At 36.0% G+C, this 25,276-nt stretch overlaps 1 protein-coding gene across 1 annotated transcript in view; it reads left to right on the top strand.

The window, feature by feature from the left end:
• Window positions 1-25,276, top strand: part of LOC113237269 — a 311,655-nt gene that overhangs the window by 284,930 nt on the left and 1,449 nt on the right. The gene's annotated exons all lie outside the window — the stretch shown is intronic.

The following is a 25,276-nucleotide window of genomic DNA, read 5'->3' as shown; positions in this document are numbered from 1 at the left end:
ATTTTTATTGAATTGTTATTACATTTTTTTTGTGTAATTACTCTACTAGTTTGTTATAATTATTAATATGAACACTCAGAAAAAATTACTTTGATCCGGCCGGATTCGAAACGACGTCTTCTTTACCGTGCCAGACTCTATACCAACTAAGCCACGGAACGAACCAGCGGACCTCACGAATTTTTCTATGTGCTTGCGTCGTGTCTTTGTATTTGGTTTTTCAACGACTTTTTAGTCGTAGCGCCATTTATGAGAAATCTATGAAAGATTTATAACCCAGTTAGTACCTTTACAGCTCGACCAGTCGACAGATGTCGCTATTCACAGTATTTTAAATTTTTATTGAATCGATATTGGAATAGTCTACTTTACTCAACTGGTACCTACGCTTTTTTATAATACCAAGTGACGTGACGAACATGTCGTGCGCCTGGTGATAAGAGACACGCCCATCCATAATAGCTGCAGTGCCACTCAGCGCTTTAAATCGCAAAGATCTTAGGGGCACTGCCCCGGCGCCCGTCACCCTGAGACAAATTGACAAGTTCGATGTGTCCGTAATTTCACCCGCACCTTATTCAGATCGGAACGTAGTATAATGCTCACATTACTGTTTGGCGGCAAAAATATGTAAGATGGCATACCGTGCCAGACGCAATACCAACTAAGCCACGTAATACGTAATAATACGTAAGCAAGAAGACGTCGTCGGTTCGAATCCGATCGGATCGAACATTGACGTACAATTATATGGACGTCGGGTCCGCGCTAAAAAGTGTCCGCACTTGTAAGGCGCTAAAATCGTATACAGAGCGCGACACTCCGCTTTAGTCTTCATTTGTTCTACGGACAGCGCGATACTGCGATGACATTACAATTTAAATTTCGAATAGGTTGACTTGGGACATTTTTTTCGTGGTTTTTGTATTAGACCCGTCGTCCATTTATTTGTAAGTCAATGGGATCGAAGGAATTTTTTCTGAGTGTACGATCTTTGTGTTAATGATTACAACAAACTAGTGGAGTAATTTCACAAAAAATAATTGAACATCAATTCAATAAAAAATTTAAATACAGTGAATAGCGACATCTCTCGCCAGGACTAGTAGCTGTAAAGATACTAACTGTGTGATAAATCTTTCATAGATTTCTCATAGATGGCGCTACGACTAAAAAGTCGTTAAAAAACCAAATACAAAGACACGACGCAAGCACATAGAAAAATTCGTTGGGTCCGTTAGTTCGTTCCGTGGCTTAGTTGGTATAGCGTCTGACACGGTATGCAAGAAGACGTCGGTTCGAATCCGACCGGATCGAAGGAATTTTTTCTGAGTGTTCGATCTTTGTATTAATGATTATGACGTGTTTAGTTAAGTTTTTTCCTCTACGGTCAATCCTATCATCCACACTGTCTCAACAGTCAAATGCATATTTGAAGTTGATGAATTTGCCAAAAAAATACAGTCTGGTTAGATAGATTATATAAAACAGAAAAAAGTGGCGCGAGGTCTGCGAGACAAAAAAGTTTGGAAACCTCGGCTCTAGTGTGTTAATATAATAGGATGACGCATTTATTGTTTTCTGTAACCTACGTTACCAATTACGAGAAAAAATGATAGTGTCCATTTTACAGCATTGGCGTTCGGCCAATAGACGACTATAATGGTGTTAAATAACGACAACAGATGGCGCTGTTCACCAGGTGGACCGTTTCTCACCGAGAGCGCTACCAGCCATACATATTACATTTATGGATAGATATATTTGAACTGGTTGAAAATTTTTTATCGTTCGGTTTTTCGACCGGCGGCGTGGCGGCTGTCTGATTGACATGTCGTATAGGTACTTTTTAAGGGTTAGAAAAAACACTAAAACATTGTTTAAATCAACTGTTGCATTGGGATCCAACTATACTTACATTTTAACTTGTACTTTATGGTATGTAAGTTCTGTAACTAAAAATGTTTGTAATAACCTCAGTACAGAGTACTAAAAAACTGACCTCAAAAGTACGTGGAATTACGTCTATTTGCTAAGTTTTATTGAAATATCCCCTAGTTCGCCACTATACAGGACTTGACACTGGAGACAATAAAAATAGGTTCTCACTACGAAACTACTCAAATTATATTGAGAGAAAATCGCCTTGAATTGAAGAAATAGTAAAATCAAGCATTAAAGTAATTGCTCCTAAATTAAAGTTAGGCGCTAATTATAAAAATGAATCTTCATGCGTGAACAGCCACCCTTCGAGGTGGATGATTTTCTTCAAAATAAAATGGGACCACTATGGAAGTACCCCCTTTCCAACAAAAAAAGAATAACATACAAGAGTAACATACATAAAAAAAAGAAAAAAAAAGAACATACAGTCGAATTGAGAACCTCCTCCTTTTTTGAAGTCGGTTAAAAAAGTTTTAAAAATAAGAGCTTTTCATTTAAATCTTGTATGAGTAGAATATTATGGACGTAGATAGGAACATTATTTATTCTAATTGCACGAAATTCTATAGTATTTTAACAGAAGAGCTGTTTGTAAAAGTGTTTGTCCAGGGAAGTACTGCCACCTTACCTGTTTCTGCCGCCAAGCATTAATGTGAGCAGTTTGTGAGTGATTATCATTCTGGTTTTGAAGGGTAAGAGTGCTGGTGAAATTATAGACACATGGGACTTGTCAACTTATATCTCAAGGCGATGGGCACAATGCAATGCCTGTCAGATCTTTACTTATATTTAAGCTTCGACCGGCAACTGTAATGGGCAGGCGTGTCGCTTATCATTAGGAGCACGAGTTGTTCGTCCCGTCATTTGGTGTTATAAAAAAAAAAACTATCAAGAAAACCCAGACCAAATCCAATTTAGAAAAGTTTAGTTACGAAACTGGTCACACCGGGAATCGAACCCGAAAACTCCTCGTCCAGCGTCCACAGTGCAAACCGTTGAGAATTTTAAGTGAAGAGAAATTTTAAGAATTTACTCAGTGTTCTGCTAAATCTGTATCTGTGTGTGTAAATATCCTAAATAATTATAACTTCACCTTTGGTTCAAAAAATTTAAAAAAAAAACAAATTTATAAATTAATAATATTACATGCAGATAGATTGAAGTATGCTAATTTAAAAAAAAACTTACACATAATTAAATTACTCGAATATACATGCAGACAGACAAACGGGTTGCATAAGTGCTAGATCAAAGAACTCCATTTGCAAAATTTGGTTTTCCATTACTCAAATTGGTTAGGGAGAGATGATGTGCCCAACTGAGAGAAGTTTTTGATAAATTTCTTATCTCTGACTGTAGAATTGATGGTTTATTGAGAACAATACTTTCCTAAACAGTATTTTCAATATTTCTTGGGCTCTTACTACGTAAAAGTATAACCTTCTGGGCTAGTACATGCGACCACTAGGTCTCTTAACACCAGGCGAGATTGTGATAAATATTTGACGATATCTTAAAACAGAAATTATTTATTAAATTGGAGATTAGTTTAACTTAATTTAATAATTTAATTAGCTTAACTGTCTCTGTAGCCGAACGGTTACCATGCTGGACTGCCACGCAGAGGTCCCAGGTTAAATTCCCAGGCCGGGAGAAATATGGCCTACGTTTATTTCTCTCGTCTCGTAGTTTACCATTACTGCTTAATAAATTGCCAAGTGACGTTTTTGATAAACTTATGGGTAAACCAAAAAATTATAAAACAATGCTTAAGTCAATTCATAAATTCTTAAGTAATATACAATTATTAATAATTATTTTGTTAGACGCCTGATAGCACGTGATGGCAGCGATACATAAATTGTTTTGTGTTTCTTTTTGTAAAGATTTTAATTGTGAATAAAACAAAATAAAAAACAGAATTAGCTTTATAATGTTAGTAAGTACTAAGTTTGCAAAACAAGCGTAATTACAAATGTGTTTGCAAAGATCGGGAGCAAGGTGAAAGCCCGTACTAAGCGACTTTAGCTGCTCGGTAAATGCTGTGACTGTCCCCATACACAAATAATGTAATGTGTGTGTTAATTTATATTAGTTCTTTTTTTGCACTTATAAATAAATCTTTTAAGCCTACTTTTTTATGTAATTAATGTGTGTGGAAATAAATGGTTTAAATGGCAAGTAAAAACATTATGTATCGTAGTAATCTTTTTATTTTCATTGAACATTATTTGTGATAATACTCCGCTAGTTTGTTATAATTGTAATTAATAATCAAATGAAATCAAAAAACGTTCAATAAAAACACACTTAAAATGGGGTTGGAATTACCATGGACCAATAAATTAAGAGATTTATAATCTGCCAGAGAAACACATCACAATGGTCTCAAAATAAGGAGTTCAATATTCATTAATTGTCACAGCAATGGAATTCACTCAGAGAAACTACATAAAACTCCCAGACTAGAAACAATTTACTACATTTCCCAGATTGGTCCTGCCGGGAATTGAAAACGGGACCATACTGAAACAAACAACCATCGGGTTACTGAGGTTGTCGATTTCCTAGAACCGTATTGGAGCTCCTAAATGATAATGCTTAGGCAGTTAAATCATCTAGCTACAACAAACAATATCGCGTTCATTGAGCTCTCGTTGACCGGCAAATCAATGAGACGTTGTATAAACTAAATGAATACAGAGTAGTGACTATTACAGACTTTTTTAAATTAATGTTGTACAGGATACATACAATTCACATTTAACTAAAGGAAAACTTTTTTTTTAATAATAAATACCAAGTAACAGAACGAACAAGACGTGCGCCTGGTGGTAAGCGACACGACTATCCATGACAGTTACAGTGCCACTCAGAGCTTTAAATCGCGAAGATCTTAGGGGCACTGCCACTGTGCCCGTCACCGTGAGACTAAGGGGACAAGTCCCATGTGCCCGTTATTTCACCAACACTCTTACGCTTCCAAACCGGAACGCAGTAATGCTCACATTACTGCTTGGCGGCAGAAATAGGTAAGGTGACAGTGTTTCCCTGGACGAACCCTTTCACAAGGATCTCTACTGCTATTAAAATATAAACAAAAGATTTTGCTAATTTCTTCCTAGACTTAAGTAAAGATCATAATTACTGAAACAAACATATTTGTGACAAAAAACACTATTATAATATTAAATTTAACTATAAATGCTTAAATAAACACATATTTCGTGATGTCGTAATAGTTATTTAAGAAATGGATGGAACAGTGGATAAATAATCCTCCTTGACGTCTCATTTTGAAAATATCTAACGGTTTCTCGAGCAATAACAGGAAGTACGTTCGAAACTCTGACTACTTCAATAGTGAATGAGTGACAATGAAAACCGAAATTTAAGAACGGAAAAGGAAAATGGGACCTAACGAGAGAGCGATAGCACTTGTCCTGGGCCTGGGACCTGTTACAGTTGAATCGGACTTTCTGATACCCAGATAGACTTACATAAAGGCTAGTATTATACACTAGACTGGAAGTGTGTAAGTTGAAGTAAGCGTGAATTAGATAACTTCCCTTCCATTTTTGGTTATGCAGTTGGAAACTTTGAATAGGATTCCGAAGCTTAACGCCAAGAAGCTCTTATAAACTAAGCCAGTTACGCTATATCATTGGGAAGTGCGAGTATTCGAAGAAGGTACACCAATGCAGAAAGTGTATTGTCACCCTTTCGATCACCAGAGAACGTAGCAAGCCGAATTGAAAGCTTTTGTTTCGCCTGTGGCCTCCAGACACTTAGAATTTCCACAACAAAAGGCACAAATCTGTAGCTTTGGCTGTGGCAAATCTTGTTCTGTATTTAAATATATTTATAAAGGTAAATACTATTTTGTAAAGAATACTTCAATGTGAATAAGAATTTACCAGTCACAGTGAGTCCGTGTCGATCTAATCATTTATATATAGAAAAATAGCAGTAGAGCTCCTTGTGGACGAGGTAATCAAGGAAAGTATTGCTCCTATAGTTATTTCTGTCGCCAAACAGTAATGTGTGCAGGTACTCAAAATCCAAAAGTCCAAAATCCAAAGTCCAAAGTGCCTGTACTTACACAAACAGGCACTTTGGACTTGTCCAATTTTTAAATCTCAGAGTGACGGGTGTATTGCTTAGATCATTGCGCTTTGAAGCCCGGACACTGTTGTCAGTAGGTATGATACCACCACCAAGCATACGACTTGTTCGTCCCGTCACTTGATAATAATAAAATATATTCCATAATATTAATAATAATAATAACGTAAATAAATGCTCTGCATCATTGAACTAACCTATACATAATAATTGACTAAACGAAGTCCTCAGTTGATATGGAGCCTTTATGCAGGCGCATCGTTCCAAAACAATAATTGTATTACGTGACGTCACAACATTGTTTTTCGAATACAATCATTGTCATCATATTGCATGAAATAATAATATAAAATTTTTGTATGTTGAAGTGTCTACCATTCTTTTGAAAGCAGGTAGTGAGGGAGATTGTCTTTTTGTGTTTTTTTATCGTGTGTTCCGGGAGGAATGGTTTTTATTTTGCAAAATGTTTTTGTTACAAATGCACAAGATGTTTAGTGTTCAGTATTGAAAATGTACAATCGTTGTAAATATAATTTCGGAACTAGTAGTAATGGATATATCAAGGTGAGTCGTGTTGATCGAAAAGTTCTAAGCTGGTAATTCTTGCTAAGGAGCTCCTTGCGAAAGAGTAAAGAATTTTTCCAGGGAAATACTAGCTATTTCTGCCGCCAAGCAGTAATATGAGCACTACTGCGTTTCGAAAGGTAAGGGCGGTGATATTATAGATACATGGGACTTTTTAACTTATGTCTCAGCGTGACGGGCACATTGGCAAAAAAAAAAAAAAAGGTTTTGCAACTGTTATGAACAGGCGTGTCGCTTATCAGCAGGCGCACGACATGATCATCCCGTCACTTCGTATCATAAAAACTAATTAAAAGTTCTAGTTTAAAAACAGGAAATAATCGTCGCAGTGTCTGTAAAACGTTACGGGAAATAAACAATTTTTTCATAAAAAAATTCTATTCTGTCGTTAAACGGGCATTGTAATAATAATACGCATTACATACGTTTATACCAAATTGGTGTCATTGCCATGTTTGTCTCGCGGTGTTGTTCTAAATTGTTCTAATTTGTCTTGGACAGAATTGTATTATAGCCTTTATAGGCCTTTCCTGTAAACTCGGTTTATTATTATAATGAGTATATTTATACCGGTTTATTGTTGTTGATAATTTGTCAAATCACACAAATTATCAACAACAATAAACCGGTATAAATCCTTACATTAAAAAAAAACGTAATATATCGTCTACATTATAAAGCGTCTTTTCGCCTGAATTATATCTTAGTATATAAAAAAATAGACGCAATCTCCATTAGGTATCTTTCTGTGCCTCACCGCATCGTTGTGTAGCGTTGTCGGGCGTGATGTAGCAGCATTTATTAGACCGGGCCTCACCTGCACTGTGTTACAAGACAAATCGCGCTTGTCTACTCGCTTTACACAAGGGTTGTTTTTCAAGCACCCTGTATTGTGTACTGTATTCTCCATGTGCTTAAAAAGTGAAATGGTTGAAAATATTTTAACCGCTACATTTTAATTATATTAATAAAGTGGCGCATATACATTAAAAAAAATTGTGACAAGTGGAAGAATGTGAATTTCAGGTAAATCTACCGAGAGAAAAAATTAAAAAATATAGGGCTCTAACTAGCACTTGATAAAGTTTACTTTCCCGCAATCTACTTTAAACCAACAAAACTTTTTCTCGACTAAACTAATTTTAATTCTAAACCAATAACCGCAGGTCCGTAGACACTAGATTAGCTTTAATTTCCATTTAACTTCCTTATAACACAAGGGGAGCTAAATAAATTAGTGCAAGATAAACGAGAAAAAGGAAGTGTTAAGGTACAAATGAAAAAAGAATACCACTACAAACTGCAGTCGACGGCGTTTAATGGCGATAAAAAGACCGCTTTCGTTCTTGCGTCTACTTAGCAAGCTCGGAAATGTGAGAGAAAATGCTTTTCTATCAACTATTCAAACAGACGCAGTGGACCATTGAAGACATATTTGAAAATAACTTAGTAGGTACCTACGTTATTGATTTTAGTTTGGCGGATAAAGATTATGAAAATAGCTACGGCGCACAAATAAGCTTCGAGAATTGGGAAACCTTCTCCTTTTTTTAGTCGGTTAATAAAGGAATATCATATCTATGGATAGTGCCAAGACATATATGTAAATAAATAAGTTCAACTTAACTTTTAATCATTACAAATCAATATTTAGACAATAAATTCGAAAATAATATTGTTTCCACTGCGTCCGAGTAACTATTTTAAAATTGCTAAATTTGACACAAGAACAATATTATATATACATATATATTAAGTCGCCTCATGGTACGAACTGTGTGAATGAATAGTCACAAAGCTGCCAATAAAACATAGTTTTAACATTATAATAAGCTTACTTTAAGCTCGTCATGGTACGAAAAGTCAATGTAAGGTTAAAGTAATATTCTTTCATTAGGTTGTGGTAGGCCCCCAGTTCGTCAATGTCAACGTTCGTCAAACAAATTAGATACAAAAATAGCTATTTGGTACTCGGCGCGACATCTGGTGTCCCAATACGAACTATGTGCAACTACGCTGTCTTGTTTCGCAATTAGCATTAGAGCGTTTGCACACCTCGTTCGATTCGTATTTGTTGTTTGTGAAGATGAAATGACGGTCCAAAATGTCATAGGGTTAATTTTATCGCTAGGTCTACAAGCGATGTTCGTCTTTTCTCGGATTGGAATCGGATTTAGTGCACAAGCTCCATCCGAAGCGGGTCCGAGTTTTCTAGATTTGCATATTTTCGAATTCGAAACCGTATCGGATGCAAAGCGCCAGTACGCTTATTGACCTTTGTCAAGTTAATAAGGTAATAGTAAATAAATAAATAAGGTATAAAACGCAAAGTTTACCACTCTGAACAATATCATCTCGTCACATGTCACTGGAGATGCAGAGTTAATCTCTGGTGTTAATTACCACGATCTCCGGTGATGAAGTACCCCTACACGTTAGATTAGCCATTGTCCGATAATGATAGATGAAAGAGGGTGGGTGATGGTGCTGCCTTTTGGTATAAATCACAAGAGGTGCAAGTTGCGTTCTGTAAAATTCACGGGTCAGTTCTTTAAGAACTCTATTTATAGATGTTGTTGTTAATTTACCTAAAATATCTTTTCACGGTATTTTCATGCGCGTAAGCAAGTTTTTTTAAATCATACGTATGTTTTCGGAAGTGATAAAATTTTCGGAATTCTCATGTGGGGTAAAGCGGCAGATATATACGAACCAGTTTTAAGTAGCAGTAGAGCTCCTTGTGAAAGAGTTCAGGGTCCAGGGTCCAGGGTATACTGCCACCTTACCCATTTCTGCCGCCAAGAAGCAATGTCATCATTACTGTGTTTAGGTTTTGAGGGGTAAGGGTGCTCGTGAAATTTCAGGCACATGGGACTTGTCAACTTACGTCTCAAGATGACGGGCGCAGTGGCAGTGCCCCTCAGATCTTTGCGATTTAAAGCTCTGAGTGGCACTGTAATTGTCATGGACAGGCGTGTAGCTTACCATCAGGCGCACGACTTATTGGTCCGTTACTTTATGTTAGAAAAAAACCATATTTGTGTCGCAAAATCGAGCGATTCATTCAGTGTACCGTTTAGGTTCTCGGATTTCTCTCAGAGAAAAGTTTAACGAGACTGGTATCATGACTGTGGCGTCACAATACATTTACTCAAATATTTTGTATGCCCGTAAAAATATAAATATAAACATAATTTCGTTAGGAAAGATGATATCCATAATATTAACCTTAGAACTAAGTCCAAACTCATGGTACCACGATTTCGTTTAACTAAGGCAAACGATTCTTTTATCCCCATAAACTGTATACGTATACGTTTTTACAATAAGATTCCGGAGAATATAATTATTAAGATTATAATTTCCTAAGTTCAAAACTTACATCAAAGGTATTATAATTGAAAAGTCATATTACAAAATTAAAAATTATGTCTTAGATAAATATGTATGGAAAGACAACATTAGTCTAGACTCAACACAATGACTTAAAGTGTATTTATTCCATCGCATTTAAGTTTGTTTGAAAAGAGCGATCCCTAGAGTTTTGTGCTCGTTCCTCTCAGGGAGGCCAGCGTAATGAACAAGCAATAGCTTAAAAAATGACGTTTTCAAGTATAAAAATTTTGCATATGAAATAAATAATTATTTGACTTTGACAAATTGGCATAAAACTATTTTTTTAATTGTTTTATATTTGTTTCCGTTTTGGCGTGTAATAAAGAATTTTGTATTGTAGATTTGTCGTATCATCAAATCATATCAGGGTATGGTTTTTTATGATTAAGCTCCGCTGCATACGCAGTCCGCAGGATACGTGAGCTTACCGATGTTGGTACTGCTAGACTAGTTTACTTTAGTTACTTCCATAGTATAATGTCCTACGGGATTCTTATGTGGGGTAAAGCGGCAGATATTTAAACCATATTTGTATTGCAAAAACGAGCGACTCGTTCTGTGTTCCGTCTAGGCTCTCGGGTTTCTCTCAGAGAAAAGTTTAAGAAGACAGGTATTATGACTGTGGTATCACAGTACTTTTACTCAAATATTGTATATGCTCGTGGTACCACGATTTCGTTTAACCAAGTATGTATATAAGCATATATTAAGTTTATCATTTCCTAAGTATAAAAACTACATTAAAAATATTTTGATCGAAAAATCATATTGCAAAATTTAAGACTACGTGTTATATAAAGATGTATGGAAAGACGACATGGCTCCAGAATCCACACAAATTTGATTCAAAGTGTATTCCATAGCATTTAAGTTTATTTGAAAAGAGCAATCCCTAGAGTTTCTTGCTCGTTCTTCTCAGGGAGGTCAGCGTAGTGAACGAGCAGTAGCTTAAATGTGACGTTTTCAAGTGTAAATTTATTTTACCTATGGAATAAATAATCTTTGACTTTGACTTATGATACCAAATAACGGGACGACTTGCGTGTGCATGATGGTAAGCTACACGCCTGCCCGTAACAGTTGCAGTGCCACTCAGAGCTTTAAATCGCAAAGATCTGAGGGGCACTGCCACTGCGCCCGTCAGTTTCATACAAAAGTTGACACTTTATTAAGTCAAGTAAACTTGCCTACAGGGTGTTAATGCTGACTAAATATGATCACGAACACAAACAATTCTTATTAGTCATACCAGTATGACATGCTAGTATGACCACCGATAAACGGCCAAGTTGACAAGTCCTATATGCCTGTAATTTTACCAGCACCCTGACCCTTCAAAACCGGAACGCAAATATGCTCATATTACCGATTGGCGGCAGAAATAGGTAAGGTAGCAGTATTTTCCTGGACCAACCTTTTTCACAAGGAGTTTTACTGCTACTAAATAATATTTACAGAGGTTATTTGCCTAGGTAAAGTGGTTTAAATAAAAATTTAATGTTGGGTGGTTTCAATCCGTTTTGTCTGAGCCAGAAATAGTGCCGCGAATATTTTGTATACATCTTTGGTCAGGAAGTGTTTTTATTTATGTATTTTGATTTTATGAAGTGTTTCCTTGGTTTACTGTATTTCTAATGGGGCAGACATGTTCAATAATGTTGATAGAAGACGAATAAATAGAGAGTGAAAAAAAAATATTCATCATATTTCGTAGCTTTAAAATCGCACATGACTTGGTACTTGTACAGTATCCCGCTAAGGTATCCCGGGGTCCCTTTTAATTCGTCCGGGTTAATCCCGCGTCATTGTCTTTGTACCCGGGAGCGGGGTGTGGTCACGCCACTTGGGGCATTGTCAACAAATTCCGGGTCCTTTTGAAAGATTTCCAACCACTCCTATTGAGTGTAGGCAATTACGAAGAAATGGGTCTGAATTTACCCTTTTCGCATTTTTTTGTTATTTACCGTGGAATTAAATTAAAAACATCCGACGAATATAGAAACTTCCAGACTTATAAGCTTATGTAGTCCTGTGATACACGTAGTAGTGTGAAACACTACAGACTCGTAAGGGAGTCACCACATTTACCTGCTAATGCGTAATCTTAAGCCGGTCAGAAAACTCTGTACTTCCTCCAATAAGAGCAAAAAAGTTGTTGCGCGTCTTTTTGTGAAACTTACCGTGTCAATATGTGTGCTGTCTCAAAACAGTCTTTATCTTCAGGAACCTAGAGCTATTAGAAATTAGGAATCGAAGGAAATAATTAACTTATGTCCCAGAATCATTTTGTTTTATTTTTTTACGATACCCAAGTAAAGCATCTGTCTATAACACTTGCAGTGCAGCTCAGAGCTTTACATCGCAAGTATCTCATGGGCACGGTTACTGCACCCGTCACACTGAGAGATAAGTTGACAAGTCCCATGTGCCTGCAATTCCACCAGAATCCTAACTTCAAAACCGAACCGCAGTAATGCTCACAGTACTACTTGGTAGCAGAAATAGGTTAGGTGGCAAGTTCTTCCCTGGACGAAATGTTTCACTAGGAGCATACTAAAATATATCCATAAATAAATATTTCCATCGCAAGATAATAGTAGAATTACAAATACAAATATCCTTGATTGCTACAATGACACTTTTTCACATAAATAACATGTTAAGCGAAAACATAAACAATAAACGATACGCCAAACATGTCAGAGGGCAAAAGGAGAAATCTCAGCTTGTGCTGCCTGGAATCGTTGTTGTCGCGGACAGCGCTGTTTTTCAGCCACCTCCTAGTCCCTAAGATCTTAGGCGGGCTTAAAAGCAACAAGGGCCTAAAAGCAATTATAAAATTTATAAAACCATTATTCTGTATTATTTAATAATTCAGTATTATTATACATATAATAGGTGAAGATGAACTAATTTTAACGTAAAAAAAATTAAATTATAGAACTCTTCATTTGTGTTTCAGCATACTAGTAAAATGGATGCCAGTAATTAAATAAAAAAAATAATTATACTTAGATACTGAGTACACTTATCCATCGTACTTACAAGTACGGCACAAAACGTATTCCCTTATTGTTTATAGCTCTCCGTCATCAGTCCGTAACTTACCTAAATTGATTCGTCTCACCTCCCCAAAATAATTAGAAAGCAACAAAGGCCGGTAACAAATGGATGTAAAGACAATGCGGAGACAGGACTCAATACAATTGCACAATGGAATACTGTTTGCGGGGAATGGGGGAAAATGAGAGAAGAGGTTTTGTTTATGTGTTTGTACAGATTTTGAATATTAAATGTGAAGTCGGAATATACGCAATAAAATTACATTATGTATCTTTCTATCAATCTGTCCCTCATTGCGGAGGATTTCAACCCCGTCATTTTGATTGATCGCATGTCACATTAAATAAATAAGAGTGACAAAGCCGTTGTGTGTTTCGCCCGTGTCGAGTCACGACAACGTTGTTTCCACTCTGGACATGGACATAAACTTTTTCTGACAAGCTCAAGCCGATTTCGCGCCTATAAATGTGGTGACTCCCTGAACCGCCCGGTTTATGGAGTCAGTATTTATATATTTATGATAGAATCTAATTTAGCTAGATCGTATTCAGTTTTACTTTGTATGGAACTTCTATATAAAAACAAATCTTAGTAGATTATTATTCCAAAGACGAAGAGATACGTTATGGAGTGGAATTCGTTTTCAGTGGACTTATTCCGCGAACTTTTCAAGGTGAGAGTGAATAGGCATTATTTAACCGCGCGTGCTCCATCGTTGACCACATCGTCACTTTCCATCGGTATGCACTTATTTTTTTATAAAAAAGGATCTAGAACTCGTTTAATTTATTAGTTTTATAAAAACAAAATTACAGAAAATGTAACTACATTATTGTTGTAAGAAAGTCGTTAAAATATTTATACCAATGGTTGTCCTTAATTATTTTGGGTTTTCAACAGTTAACAACGTTAGAAAGTTAAAGGTAGCACAGTAACTACGTACACAGAATGAAGCGATTCTTTCCCGTTGACATCTCGACGCAGGCGACGAATTTATCGAGTGCGTGAAAAATGATACAAGCCCGACGACACTCCCCTTACAATGTTACCATTTTGGGATTTTATTGGCTTTGGTACGCTATTTGTCTTTTAAAGTGGTGATATAACGTTTTTTTTCTTTCTAGATCTTCTTTTGCAAATACCTGACGCTTATAAAGTATTATAAAATCAGATGAAAATTCCTTCATTCTTCATTGTTAAGTAAGCATCTTTCCTTATTGTTTTAAGGCTTTTAAAATTACGAGTCCACGGTAAAACGAGTTTTAACTGAAATTCTGTGCAAACGTTGAGTTTGTGACTGTTTTGTTACTGCAGATGGCGCCACAAAAAGTACTTTTATGATTAGTAATAATTTGTTGTTAAGTAACGTTTTTATACTTTTAATAATAATAATTCTTACGAAATTGTTGTGAAAGTATTTGCCATTCGGCGTACGGTACTCGCCGATTGTTTTCCAGGGTGCGCCAGACGTACAAGAAAGGAATTGTACGTCGTGCGGGAACACGGAAAACAAAAAGCAATGGAAGTGCCTTTAACCTCGATTACTTTCAGAACCGATGTCGCCTCTGATAGTAAATTCACACATTCTTAATTAGAAAAACTACAAAATCTTGATATTGATTGGTTTAGACTTACAATTATATGGACGTCGGGTCCGCGCTAAAAAGTGTCCGAACTTATAGGGCGTTAAAATCGTATACAGAGCGTCATTCACGCTTTAGTCTTCGTTTGTTTCTTCTGACAGCGAAGCAAGCAAAATTAGACAGTACTGCGATGACATTACAATTTAAATTCAACGTTTTAGCTTTTTCATATTCCTTTACATGTCACTACGTTTAAATAGGTTGACTTGGGACATTTTTTTCGTGGTTTTTGTATTAGACCCGTCGTCCATTTATTTGTAAGTCAATGTTGATTGGTCTTAGTTTCAAATTTAAAAAGAAACAAATTCTGGATTGTTAATATGATTTAAACTTTACCCTGTTGGCATATCGTTGAAAGTCTCAAGTATCAAGTATCAATACCATCAATACCTATAGTTATGACGTTTTGACATTATATTGAAATTTCAATCAATGTGCAGCCATCTAGCGGTTCCTTGTTGAACAACGACGAATTGAAGTTATTAATTTAGTTCTCCAAACAAGAAGCAACCATATTGCAGGAGTTTATGCTTTACTTTAGTTTCTTGTAACAAAAAATATTTCGGTAAACGGAAGATTTAAAATTTATTAAAATAAAACTCCGATGATATGAAATATCACCACGAAACAATAACACAACCATATAATACAAAGCGAAAATGGCGGTCTGAGCTCAGATGGGTCTTTCGAGACCTATAGTTGGCACGCGTCAGATGCTAACCAACCACTTCTAACTGTATTTATTGTTTTGTGTGCAGGAAGGTTCCTTTCGTGCATAATAATATTTCGCCTATATACGGTATCGCTGCTGGGTACAGGCCTTCTCTGACTATAGGCGTGTTTGGACTGTAGTTCCCACGCGGACGGATTGTAAACTACTCATACATTAAATTTCTTTGCAAGCGCAGGTTTCCTTACGGTGTAATCCATCACCAAATTGCTTATGATACTTATACTTTCGTTATAACCTATAGTACCCTAATGGTGTGACCTACCGCCTTTCAAGCATAGGGTAGTGGAATTGAATTCGATCTTGTACTTTTGAGTTTTTTGTTTTTCTGTATTTTTTTCTTCTATGGTGTCACTAATTTGTCATTAACCAGTTACGTATTTCAATTTACATTTATAATAGATTAGTTACTTTGCTATGTATTGTAATCATTGACTTACAAATAAATGGACGACGGGTCTAATACAAAAACCACGAAAAAAATGTCCCAAGTCAACCTATTTCAACGTAGTGACATGTAAAGGAATATGAAAAAGCTAAAACGTCGAATTTAAATTGTAATGTCATCGCAGTATTGTCTAATTTTGCTTGCTTCGCTATCTGTTGAACAAACGAAGACTAAAGCGTAAATGACTCTCTGTATACGATTTTAACGCCCTATAAGTTCGGACACTTTTTTTCCGTCCATATAATTGTAAGTCAATGATTGTAATAATTAAACGTACTCATTAAAAGTACATAAAAGTTTGTAAAGCGAAGGATAGACCGAGTTCATACGGGGCGCCACTAGCGTACGAAAAGTCAGACTGAACAAAACGTCAGTGATGTTAACGAATTTTTAAGCGGAAATGTGAGATAGGAGGATTGAAGAGAACTCGGTCTATCTGGAGCTTAGGCAAAAGGATTGTAATGAAAGTGAGTGTTAAATGAATAGAGTTATTGAAAATAATTTTTTATTCTTATCTGCCTATTTCCCCTTTATGAAACCAATGATTACACAGAAGTTTAACTCGGCATTGCAACTATATCCTACAAATTGTAGACAAATAAATGTTTCTGTTTCATTCTTTCTTTCAATATTGCCTTGCTCTTTTAAGCAACTAACAAGGCGTAGCTACGCCTTCTCTTCTGCAGTTCCTGCCATGTTAAACGAACGAATTATAAATAATGCCCTGCTATAAGGAGGGAGCGAAATGTAGCGGAATGATCGCTAAATTAATGATGACAGTCATAGGGTAACGATGGACCTACTACGCAATGTTTTGTCATGATATTTATAACAATGGGCGTGATGAATGCCGTTCAAACTAGCTTACTAAGTCACAAAGTTGGTCAAGTGCTGCTTGACACGCGTGGATGTTATAGTTTATACCTGTATCTGTAATTTATGTAGTACCAAGTGACGGGACGAGTAAGTCGTGCACCTGATTGTAAGCTACACGACTGTCCATAACATTTGCAGTGGCACTTAGAGCTTAAAATCGTAAAGATCTGAGGGGCACTGCCACTGTACCTGTCACCTTGAGACATATGACAGGTCCCACGTGTCTGTGGTTTCACCAGCCCTTGTTCCCTATATCCCCTTCAAAACTGGAACGCACTTACCTACGTACTTACCTATTTCTGCCGTCAAGCATTAATGACAGCTTTAAAGCTCTAAGTGGCATTGCAATCCGTCTCGTCACTTAATACTATTAAAAAAACTCTTTTGAGGTGGACTAAGTTATATTTTCAAAGAAATTTAGCAATGGTAATGGCATCTACGCAGTTATCCAAGAATCACTCACTGCATGCCATATTTTATAGATGATATCGTTTATTATTAGTTCTTTGGTTTTTGCGACTGCAACATGATGAATATCGTTAGTTGTTTTTAAAGTGTCAGGCTCCTTAGGGACCCATGTTCACGGTCGATTGTTTGCAAAAACAATTATACGCTATTTTTAACCGACTTCAAAAAAGGAGGAGGTTCTCAATTCGACTGTATGTTTTTTTTGTATGTATGTTACGCGATAACTTCGGTATTTCTGAACCGATTTTCATGATTCTTTTTTTTGTTGGAAAGAGGGTGCCTCCATAGTAATCCCATTTGATTTTGAAGAAAATCACCCGCCTCTAAGGGTGGCTGTTCACGCATGAAGATTCATTTTTATAAATAGCGCCTACATTTTATTATAAGGAGAATTATTTTAATGGTTGATTTTGCTATTCTCCAATTTAAGGCGTTTTTCTCTCTCAATACGCTTTGAGTAGTGAGATTTTTATTATCTCCTGTTTCAACTCCATTTTTGATGATGATATTCCAATACAACTTGGCAAATAGATGTAATTCCACGTACTTTTGAGGTGGTTCTTTTAGTACTCTGTACTGAGATTATAGATCTAAATTTCCAAATTTCTTCAAGATAACAAATATCTGAGGATTTTTTCGAACTGGTGCCACCGTCTCGTTTCTACCATCACATTTACCGCCAAAAGAGTAGAGTCCATCCCCACATCTTACATGCCTGGCATTGTAAGACCACGCGGGCATCTCGTTCGTTCCTTGAACCTGCAAGATGTGGAATGATCTTACTCCTGAAGTATTTCCTTCGCGCCATGGCATGGGGTTCTTCAAAAAGCGTGTTTACAGGGCTCTCAAAGGCGGGCTACGCATAGGCAGCTCATCTGATGTCGCAAATGTCCATGGGCGACAATGACCACCTTCCATCAAGTGGCTCGTCTGCTCGTTTGCCTCCTTTTTTACATAAAAAAAATCTATTTCGACACTTTCTTAATTGACATTTGAGGCTATCAACGCAAAAGTTGTGTAACCCACTTTTAATGTTTTTTTTTACAATATTACTTGAGAAAATGATACTAAACTAATCCATTTAAACCATTTATTTACCACACATATTAATACAAAATAGATCATAATAACAATATTATCGGAACAACACCAGTGCGTAGAAAGAAGAGGTTCAGGTTTAATCTTTGTGGCTGTACTGATTTTCAGCCTGGCCTTGTTGACTTATAGTTTTTCATAATCCAATTCAATTACACCACTGTCACGATGAATGTCGAATATTAATAATTATATCTGTTGAAAATATTCTAGTAGGTATTGTAATACAATAAAGAAAAATAAAGTGATAAGTATTGTAGAAAAATAATTAATTGTGTGATACACTGCTTTTGCGCTGATAGCCTCAATTACATTCACATTTTTTATACCTGCAACATGGATTGGTATCTTGATTCTTCTTCTTCTTCCTGTTCTGATCCCACGCCAGGTGGGATCGGCACAACACGTATTTTCCTTCCACTCTCACACACCCGTCATTCTCATACTTACATTGGTATCTTGATTATGAATAGAAATGAAATGCTCAACAATTCAGAATTTGACACATAACTGTTCAAACTGCCACAAACACAACATTAAACACGTCAACTATTTGATATTATTTTTCAAACACAGAGCGACCACTTCAATTGAATAATAAATGCGTAGTAGAAGAATTAATTGTGTGATACACTGCTTTCGCGCTGATAGCCTCAATTACAGTCACATTTGTCTACGACTATTTCAATAGTTACTTATATATACGTTTATAAACATACCTGTCTACAGATTTATCGATTTTCTAACAACAGCCTCCCCCAAGGCTGTCAATCGCAACGGAGATACAGAAACGCCGGGAGCTTGAACAAATGCTTCTCCAATCTATCAAGTTGATACAAAGTTGATAGCTTAAACACGGCTTAGTGAGTCCCAGATTACAAAAAAAAAAATCTGTCTATAAAAACACACCGTGTTATTAAATTATTACAGTAAATTATTTCGATATTTTATAAGAACAGACTATGTATAGCAAAATAACTTAATGTAAGTTGGTGGCGCCAGTGACCGATAAGCACTGTTGTTCGACTTCATTTTTATATTCATTTTTAAGATTTTGGACAAACTTATCTGTTAACAGTAACACGTTCTTTTATTGGTGAGTGTCATTTACTGGGTAGTCATTATTGCAGGTTAGTTAATGAGTAGATTTTTGGTGTTCATTGCTGGAGATTTATTCTAGTTTAGGTTTTTTTTGTAATAGTTAGAAATATATAATAGCATAATATTTCTTCATTATACCTATCTGTCAACAAAAAGTCGTTCGATCTTTAAAATGTCGATCATTGGTGCCATTCTCCTAACTATAAGAAGCGAAAAGACATGTCAGTATCATACAGTTTCTTAACAATCCTGTGATGTGTTCCACTGCTGGTCTATGACAACGGCAATCGTTTTCATCGCCCTAGCCATTTGGATCGATGAAAGGGCTTAATGTTGTCATTTCTGGTCTGTCTGGCATTTAAATAGAAGCCATAGTTTTCTTGGTCTACATTTAGACATTCTTCAACTACACTATGACAAAAAGACATAATATAACTAAAAGGTTCTGTTTCTGGTATGAGTATTGGTTTTACGTTTAATTGAGCAGCATGTATGAAGAAAAGATTAGCTATACCCTGAAACTTTGGTTTTGTGGCTGCCACAGTGGCATTTACATAGTTGCCTATTTACACTGTGTAAAAGTTCGTCCAGGGAAGTATGTACTACCAACATAGCTATGTCTATCGCCAAGCAGTAATGCGAGTATTACTCCACTCCAGTTTTGAACGGTAAGGGTGCGGGTGAACTTACAGGGACATAGGACTTTTCAACTTATGTCAAATGGGACGGCCGCAGTGGCACTGCCCTTCAGATCTTTGCAATTTAAGGCTTTGAGTTGCACTATTATGGACAGGCGTGTCACTTACCGTACGTCTCGTGACTTAGTGTCATTACAAAAAAAAACAAAACTTGTTATTAAAAATTGTCAGTTATACAGGCTGACAGGCGCAGACCCCGTGTGAAACCACCAACAGTCGAGCGAAGACCTGCCATCTTACCTTACGTGAGAGGTGTTACAGACAAGATCGGAAGAGTCCTCAGGCGCGCATCTATCAAGACCTATTTCAAGCCCCTGAGGAAGATTTCTCAGTTCCTGAGACCCGTGAAATGTAACATCCCCTTACAGGATGCAGGAGTTTACAAGCTTGACTGTGAGTGCGGTCTCTCTTATATTGGACAAACAAAGCGAAGTATTTGTACCCGCGTCAAAGAACATATAGCTGATGTCAAACACCGTCGCGTAAACAAGTCTGCAGTCTGCGAGCATGTCATGGATAAACCTACACATTCAATGAAGTTTGACAAACCCCAGGTCCTTGCAAAAGAAGTCCGTTATCTGCCCAGGATGCTGCGAGAGGCCATTGAAATTAAAAAACATCCTAATTTCAACAGGGAAGATGGTTTCTCCGTACCACCAGTTTGGGATCCAGTATTTCCTCTAATGAAAAATCCCAAACAGACATAAGACTGCAGTACTAATTAATATGTTTTAATTTATTCTAATTTCTATTAATAATTAATAATAAATTAAACTTAATAAAAAATTCATTCAATAAAATAATTTGTAAAACTTAATGTAGCGTAAATTGGAATGTTTTCTTTGTAAAATTAAAAATAAGGTATTTAATTAATAACTATTGTAACTATAGTGAAAAAATAGGGTGGTTTGCATCAATATTAGACATAACTGGTTGAAGACTGTACCACCTCAGTCAACCGTGACCATGGGACCTGTAAAGGGCCCGAAACGTCGGTTTGTTTGAAAAAACAAATATACGCGATTTAAATCCGGAAAAATAGTTTCATTCCTATATACAGGCTGTTACGAAAAAGCCACTTCTGAATCTTGTGTATGGCCTTCGATCACAGACACAAATAGGAATCTGTTTCCGATAGGTCCAATTTAAGCACCAAAATGTACTTAATTGGTTCCAGTCTGGTAATTCGGGTAGAGATCCCGGAGTTAATAATGTGGATGTGGTAATTATAGTACTGGAAAATTCCTAGTTTGTGACCAGGTAATTAGTGTGATTGTATATAATATTCATTATTTACACGCATATCATAAACCCTCTATGATGTGTTAAAAAACGCAAATTACGACCAGCATAAAGATATATAAACTGTTTTGTTAGAACAAATTTCGTATCTGTGAAAATGTTATTATTGTTTAATAATAACATCAATTTCGATTTTATTATTATATTCAAATATCGAACATCTCTGAAAAACAAAATTATTTCATTCGACCTCAATTTTAATATCAGTCGAGATGAAGTTTTATTCGATATGTAATGTCAATATCAAACAATTTTAACATATAAACTCAGTACAGAGTACTAAAAAAAACCGACTTCAAAAGTACGTGAAATTACATCTATTTGCCAAGTTTTATTGAAATATCCCCTAGTTCGCCACTATTACAGGACTTGACATAAAAATAATAAAAATGGGTTCTTACTACTCAAAGTATAATATATTGCGAGAGAAAAACGCCTTGAATTGGAGAAATAGCAAAACCAACCGTTAAAATAATTGCTCCTTAAGTAAAATTTAGGCGCTATTTATAAAAATGAATGTTCATGTGTAATCAGCCACCCTTAGAGGTGGATGATTTTCTTCAAAATGAAAAGGAACCACTATGGAGGTACCCTCTTTCCAACAAAAAAAGAATCATGAAAATTGGTTCACAAATACCGGAGTTATCGCGTAACATACATACAAAAAACACATACAGTGGAATTGAGAACCTCCTCCTTTTTTTGAAGTCGGTTAATTGATATCGAACGTTATGATAGTCGGGGCCGACTCTAGCTAACATACCCCACACTCGTATTTTAATGCCTTTACAGTCACATAAACTATTATTGTTGCACCAAATAAATACTTACTTAAATAAATACTTAGGACTTAACTCTAAGAGATCTCTTCCAGCCAATCCAAATCAGTGAGATCTAACTAAGCAAGTACATACCACCTTTTGATGTTATTATATCATAGCCCGTCATGCATTAGAAAATGAGCTCCATTTTCTTAAATAATTTGCTTCTCAATGCTTATAGTCGAAAAAAACTCTATATGATTTCATAATGATATTGACTTTTTATATATGATAAGTCTCTCCCAAAGTTTCTCATAATCATTGAAAAAAAAAACTGTAAAATTACCGTAAGATTCCTTAATCAAAATCAGACTTGTCAATGTTTAGTCTAACGAACTTTCCTGGTAACAATCTCGTTGTTTTTAATTAAATTCGATATGATGGTGCGAAGAAAATTTCTGCAGACTTCGATAAATGTAATAAAAAAAGAAATAATTTAATCAATTAGAATCTTGAAAGCATTCTAACTATGTAGACGTTTTATTTCCGATAGAATTCTTCGTTTAATTGAACATTCGATTAATATTCACTTTCAATCTCAGTTAAAAAAAGTTTCAGACAAAAGTCTAGCGCTGGAAACACCCCGTCTAATAATTCAAATAAGGAAGGGTAGGGGGTGCACTTCCGGCTAATGACACAGGATAAACGACGTCACATCCGGTTTGCTTTGAACCAGATAGCGTCATTTCCTTACAGTTAACTTTGGACAAGTTAAACGGTTGAGTTATTTGTTGATTTTTAGACTTTTCAGGGGTTGGAGTTTACGCATTGTTACGAAAGGATTTTTTTATAATGCTACTTAATCTATACAACTAACCTAGAGTAAGACTACTTAAATATACTTTGTCCAATATCTCGGCTTCGTTTGAAGAAACAACGGCCAATTTACTGTTACATCATGTCTGTCGTGTGGTGGTCACATTACCTAACTGCCTCTTGAGTCCCTCGGTCCGAACACATTCTATCAAAACATGGTAAACGTTTTCAATGATGCTTATAAACTTATTTGAAGTAATGTTCTTAGAGCGTAACTTCAGAGGCGTTACAACACTGAGTTTATTCATAAAAGTAGTTTAAAATCGGGAATCTCTGTGTGTGTTTTGTATAACAATATGTATGTATATCTTTTGTGTATCAAAGAGCTCGGAGCGTAGGGTTGTCACATTATAATTTTAGTTATACCTGCAAGTTGTTTACGTTATGTGAAAAAAATAAGTTGTTCATCACAGTATTCTCGAACTATATTCAAATAACCGTTGTTAAATGTCGTAGGCACTTACGTATTGATATTTATATACCAGCAACGTGGATTGGTATCTTGATTCTTCTTCCTGTCCGCAGGTGTGTGGTCGGCACAATACGTATTTTTCTTCCACTCTCCCCTATCAGCCGTCATTCTCATACTTTACATTGGTATCTTGAATATGAATAGAAATGAAATGCTGAACAATTCAGAATTTGACACATTACTGTTCAAACTGCCACATACACAACATTAAACACGTGAACTATTTGATATTATTTTTCAAACACAGATCGACCACTTCAATTGAAAAATTAACGCGTGAGACAACCCGCGCTATGCAATGCAAGTGCACCGCGAGATTATGCGAATGTGTGCGTTCGTACACGGCGTGCTGCATAATAGCCGCGCTGTTACGTTTGTATGGAGTTACCATACTTGTTTTATTATACTATGGTTTAAGTTACACTGTCAACCTAGGAAATAATAAAACCGACAATTAACTTCCAAACGGAGACTCCTAAAGTACATAATAAAAACTAGCTTTGTAACGAAGTGGCATAAACGTCATATTATATAGCCCTGAATGGTCTTTCAAACTCCTAATTATCGTCGCCCCGTTAATTTCAGTGGAAATCAAGAAAATACCCCCGAGTTACGACCCCAGAGCTCTGTGGAAAAAATAATTTAAAAAATCCTCGTAAAGTCCGAAAGTGAATAAGAATTTTAAGGTTCTCCATAATACTAATATTGCAGCTTTCAGTTGAATCATCAGGTATTATGCAGAAACAATTTAAGTAGTATAGAGAGCAAAATTGTTTTGTTTCAGAATAACAATGGAATTTCTGTTGTATTAATAACAAAGTTTTTGTTTATAACTTACAGTTTATACAACACAGGCTCAGTAATGCAATTTGTGATATACAGATATGATATAAGACTATCGTGATTATTCACTAAATGATAATCACTATTACAAGTTTCTTACCACGTCCACGGTATGATTCGGGAAAATATATAATATTTTATTTTTATTTTTATTATTTATAAACTTTCTTCTTAGATGGCACTTTAAGTGCTTTCCTACAACCTTAACACTATAGATCATCGCCTTCCTTGCGGTACCCTGAAAACAAAACAAAATGGCGAAATTTAATGGCCGCTTTTGAGCGTAAACGGTCCAACGGCGAGTTTTGTAGCTCTCTTTTGTTTTTATTGCATTTTGACTCGGTAATTATCGGAATAAGACTTTGAATGCGACTAACACTTACTTTGTTACTTTGTTCGTATCTTTTTTTTTGGGAATCATTTTGGATACACTTACAGCAAATAAACGACACATACATAGCCCTGATTATAAAAAATTGTGTAGGGTATAGTTTTCCCTGGTATAGATTAGACAGACATATGGATTTTTAAGCTTTCGTGGCTATTCAGTACATGATTGTCACTAATTATAGATTTCGTACCACAGTTTGAGTTAGTTTTGTTTTTTCGATATTTCGGAAACGTTTAGTAGCAGTAGAGCTTGTGAAAGAGTTCATCCAGGAAAGTACTGCCACCTTATCTATTTCTGCCGCCAAGCAGTATTGAGAACATTACAGCGTTCCGGTTTGGAAGGGTAAGGGGTGCTGGTGAAGTTACAGGCACATGGGACTTGTCAACTTATAACTCAGGATGACGTTATAAAAAAAAACATACGCTCTATACTTACGGGTTGACATGTCCAGACGAAATA

This window comes from Hyposmocoma kahamanoa, unplaced genomic scaffold (assembly GCF_003589595.1).
Source record: "Hyposmocoma kahamanoa isolate Upper Pololo Valley unplaced genomic scaffold, ASM358959v1 93, whole genome shotgun sequence".
NCBI lineage: Eukaryota > Metazoa > Arthropoda > Insecta > Lepidoptera > Cosmopterigidae > Hyposmocoma > Hyposmocoma kahamanoa.
This window is presented reverse-complemented; position numbering and strand designations above follow the sequence as displayed.